Source organism: Cervus elaphus, chromosome 30, assembly GCF_910594005.1.
Source record: "Cervus elaphus chromosome 30, mCerEla1.1, whole genome shotgun sequence".
Classification (NCBI taxonomy): Eukaryota; Metazoa; Chordata; class Mammalia; order Artiodactyla; family Cervidae; genus Cervus; species Cervus elaphus.
The window spans coordinates 52847924-52853202 of NC_057844.1; the positions used below are offsets into that span (position 1 = coordinate 52847924).

At 35.8% G+C, this 5279-nt stretch overlaps 1 non-coding gene across 1 annotated transcript; it reads left to right on the forward strand.

Annotated features, from left to right (window-relative positions):
- The first annotated feature begins 4621 nt into the window (after window positions 1–4621).
- LOC122687129 lies at window positions 4622–4728 on the forward strand. The gene has a single exon (XR_006339031.1). It is a non-coding gene; the product is annotated as a U6 spliceosomal RNA (small nuclear RNA).
- The last annotated feature ends 551 nt before the right edge of the window (window positions 4729–5279 follow it).

A 5279-nucleotide genomic window follows, 5' to 3' on the forward strand; every position in this document is an offset into this window, starting at 1 on the left:
GATCTTAGTTCTCCAACCAGCACTGGAACCCGCGCCCCCTGTGTTGAGCCCAGAGTATTAACCACTGGACTACTAGGGAAGTCCCTCCAAATATAGAAGTGATATGAAACATAAAACACAAAAATAATCTAGGTTTGGGCCCCTGAAAAGCAAATTAATGAAAAGAGACAGCACTGGCCTGCTGCATACAACAGCCCATGAAGTGAGTTTATTAAAGAATAAACACATTTCACAGTCATCGTTTTGCGTAATCCAAAATATGTGAGGGAGGTTATCTTTACACAACATTACAGCCTTTGATGTTCCTGTTCACTGTGCCATTTTGACTTTCTGATGCAACATTTACTGTAGAGTCTGTCTCCCTTTGAGGGTTTTCTTTCAGATCAAAAACGATAAGCTGGCATAGCATGGATGATTTTGGTACGTGCATTGCTCCTTCTCTGAGGCAGAAATGTTTGCTTTTCTACAGTAAGGTCACTGGGAGACTAGCTCTGCACGTAGAATTTCAAATGTAGCCTTTGTACTCCATTTCTCTTGGCTAATTTACATATTGTTGCTGTTTCACCTGTGAGTGTTGCAGAGAACAGATATTAAAGTACAGGAGGAAGTTTATGGTTGCCCGATGACAGGAGCTATTTATAGTAGACAGAAAACTAGATCAAAGTTAGAAGACTTGCTTCTAAAATTCTTGTCCCCTCTCTCAAGTAAACCAATTTTGAAAATATCAAGAAAAGTTCTTTCCTTTGCATCATCTTTCATGATAATATTGTTTGTCTCTTTCCTTTCCTTTCCACTTTTTTAAAGCTTATTTTGTGATATCTTGCCACACGTGATTGTTAAATTGCTTATTTGATCACCCATGCCCCCTTAGATCATAAGCTCTCTCTGTCTTGTTGAAAACTGCATGCTTAGCACAGTCAAGCACTTGACACTCATGAACTATTTGTAGAATAAGTGCATTTTTTAAAATTATTTTTAATTGGAGGATAATTGCTTTACAATGTTGTATTGATTTCTGCCACACATCAACATCTATCAGCTGAAAGTTAAAGTGTTAGTTGCTCAGTCATGTCCAACTCTTTTGCCACTGCATGGAGGATAACCCGCTAGTCTCTGCTGTCCATAGAATTCTCCAGGCAAGAATACTCGAGTGGGTTGCAGTTTCCTTCTCCAGGGGATCTTCCTGACCCAGGGATTGAACCTGAGTCTCCTGCATTGCAGGCAGATTCTTTATCGTTGTGTTAATTGAGTGATTGATTTTCTTTTTTTTTTTTTTAACTCGATCACTAATACTTTCCCCTCAGTATTCAACCAGATTATTTTGAATAGTGGTGTCTTTTTCTTGCAATACAAGAATTTGATACGTAAATACATTTTGTGAAGAATATATAAAAAGACTAAGATAAGCTAAGAAATTGGACAGGAAAGGTGTTCTCATGAATGCAGTTATCAGCACCCTTTTCCCTCTATGGTTTCAGGGAGATTGATTCTTCTGCTTGGACTACCCCCTGCAGCTGCTTGTCCATGGGGACCCTGGAAGTATCCAAAATTGTGCAGTCACTAAGTTTGCTGAGAAGCTGTTGCCCATGGAAGACTGAGGGGCAGTGCTGACTTTGGCTGCAGTACAGCTAGAATTTATACAGATTTTACATTGGACTCTAGATGCTGCTCACAACTTCAGAAAGACACAAGTTTAAGAGAAGGGGCCAACCAATATAAAGGATAAACCTACTACTCTTTTTTAAATTAGAAAAATACAAGTCATCCTGAAGACAATGTAGATTCTTAGAAATCCATCTTAATCTGTTTTTATTTAACTTTCCTTTCATATATTTCCACCTTTATTTCAAGTCTCTCTCTCCTTTTTTTTTTTTTTGATTGAAAAGGAAAAAAAACCGCAGAAAACAGAAAATTTTGTTAATTTTAAAATTTTTTCTCTGAAATAATATGAAGTATCTATCTACTTATAGTAAAAGATTGACATAGATGAGTTAGTCTAAGATGCCTGCGTGCTCAGTTGCTCAATACTGTTGGACTCTTTGCAACCCCATGGACAGCAGCCAATTCCTCTGTCCACAGGATTTTCCAGTCAAGAGTACTGGAGTGCGTTGCCATTTCCTCTTCCAGTAGCCTAAGATAAGTCCGGTGTATTCCTCAATAGGAATATTATAATATAAGCCCACTTAATTCAATTTGACAAATATTTGTTGGGTTTCTTTATGGGTAATGAAACATGTTCCATATAAATATACTAAGCATTTAAGTAAAACTGAAAATGAGACCAATTGTTCAAACCATATGTAGAAAAAATGAACACAAAAAAATGTAGACAATGTTTTTTTAAAAATTCTAGGTAGAAAACGGAGAGCTTTTTATGGGATCTTCCTTTATTTTTACTTAAAAAAATTCTCCCATTTAGTGCCTGTAATTCTATTTTTCTTCCAAAGTTTTCCAGCTGATTACATGAGCTGCAAACCCTGTGGACCTGAGATACTTGGAAAGTACCTAGAATGTTAAAATTTCACATAGTTTGGATCTTCCATTTCCTTAGGTAAATGATTTTTCTTGTGTTGCCAATTTCCACTGATGATTCTAGAAAAATTTGAAAAAGAAATCTTCAGAGTTTTTTTTAATCAACTTACAAAACAAAAACAATTTTGCCCAGTGTATTAGAATAGTAGCTTCCTTACAATTTCTTGGAAAGTTAGGTGATCAGAAAGAAAAGTGATAGGAAATACTTTTGTTCACTTTAAGGACAAAAACAAAACAAGAATAACAAACATTCACTATTCTGAGAAAGTAAAAGGACATTACCATTCTTGATATTAACAAGAACGGCTTGTTAATATCAAGTGGCATATTTGATATATTTGAGAGGTAAAAGAGCCAAAGACTGAAAAGTTGGAAAGTAGTAACTTTGTACAGATGCATATAACCATCATGAAGTTTGGGGAACACACGGTTAGTCAGACTCAGTTGACTGAGCTTTAAGACTGTCTCATTCTTTGCCTATCATTGCTGGGTTCACCAAAATCTGATCAAGCAGAAATAGTCTTGTGAGTACATGGTTAGCCCAAGCTAGGTAGAATGTCTAGGAACATAGTGGACAAAGAATGAATGTGTTCATACAGTAATGCCTGTGTGGCTGAATTGAGAACAAGTTTAGTTAGACGAGAATGACTGTATAAAAAAATGAAAGAATAATGCTTGCTTAATCTAAGTTAAGGGGTAAAGGGAGCTGCTACTTATATATTGTGATTTGAAGTCCACTGAATTTTTGCTTAAGGCCGTTAGTTGGAACTTCTTTCAGATTATACTACTGAAACAGCCTAAGGCATTGGAATACAGAACTGGTAAGTTTTAATGTTGTGTCTGAGATCCGAATTAGAGGGTACCATTGGACAAGGCGGGCCTGAACGAAGTATTTCTGTGCCAAAGACAATTGGCAGCATATAAGCATAGGGGCCTGTCAAGATAGGCTTCCAAACAAACAGGGGGCACTGCAAGAGATTCTGGGGACAATAGGGGGAACTGCCTTATTTTAATAGTTCTAACTGGAACAAGAAAGTTTAATTCTGCCTTGTAGACTCTGCAAATGCTTTAGAACTCATACTGGGTTCAACACATATATGATACACTCTTTTGACAAAACAGCAACATTTTAGTCTGTCTTCTATTTTCCTTTAAAAAATTGGTTGCCAGACAAATATCATGTGATGGCAGTTATATATGGAATCTAAAAACATAATACAAATGAGTTTATTTACAAAACAGAAACAGACTCATCGACATGAAAAACAAATTTGAGATTACCAAAGAGGAAAGGGAATAGAGGATAAACTAGGAATTTGGGATTGTAGATGCACACTACTATGTATAAAATAGATGAATAACAAGGACCTACTGTTTAGGACAGGGAACTATATTAAATGTCTTGTAATAAACAATAATGGGAAGGAATCTGAAATACATATATGTATGTGTGTGTATATGTATACACATATACACACACATACATATATACATATATATAACTGAATCACCTTATTGTACATCTGAAACATTGTAAGTCAATAATACTTTTAAAAAATTTGCTTGCCATTTGCAATAACATGAATAGATCTAATGGGCAGTATGCTAAGTGAAATAAGTCAGAGAAAGGCAAATACTATCTGTATGATGTCTTATATGTGGAATGTGGAGTCTAAATATATAAATACATGATAAAAATGTAAATATATATTCTATATAAATATATATTGTTATATTCCACATGCAAAGACTGTATGTATATGAAACCATGCTCATAGACACAGACAACAGGTTGGTGTTTGCCTGAGGTGGGGGATAGTGGGTGGGAGATATGGGTGAATTACTTTTAGTTTTGTTTTTAGCTTAAATACATTAAATTTATTTTAAAAATAAGACATAAAACAAAAGGTTGTCATGGCTTCATATTTTATCATAGGCTAAAACCAATTTATTCTTTTTAAATAGCATCTTGAAAATATAACCAGATGGTTTTAGCAAATGTATATTGACCTTTATAAAATTGTTTTGGTACCGAGATTGATTTCTTTTTTAATCACGTATTTCTTCTCCACTTTAAGACCTGCTGACTGTGCTCGCTTTGGCAGCACATGTACTAAAATTGGAATGATACAGAGAAGATTAGCATGTCCCCTGTGCAAAGATGTTGCATTTCTTTTCCATGGGGATGGTCTTAATCCTTGTCTCCTGTACAATGTCACAAACCTCCGTCCATTGTTCATCAGGCACTCTGTTTATCAGATCTAGTCCCTCAAATCTATTTCTCACTTCCACTGTATAATCATAAGGGATTTGATTTACGTCTTACCTGAATGGTCTAGTGGTTTTCCCTACTTTCTTCAATTTAAGTCTGAATTTGGCAATAAGGAGTTCATGAACTGAGCCACAGTCAGTTCCCAGTCTTGTTTTTGCTGACTGTATATAGAGCTTCTCCATCTTTGGCTGCAAAGAATATAATCAGATTTTGGTGATGACCATCTGGTGATGTCCATATGTAGAGTCTTCTCTTTTGTTGTTGGAAGAAGGTGTTTGCTATGACCAGTGCGATCTCTTGGCAAAACTCTATTAGCCTTTGCCCTGCTTCATTCCATACTCCAAGGCCAAATTTGCCTGTAACTCCAGGTGTTTCTTGACTTCCTACTTTTGCATTCCAGTCCCTTATAATGAAAAGGGCATCTTTTTTGGGTGTTAGTTCTAAAAGGTCTTGTAGGTCTTCATAGAGCCATTCA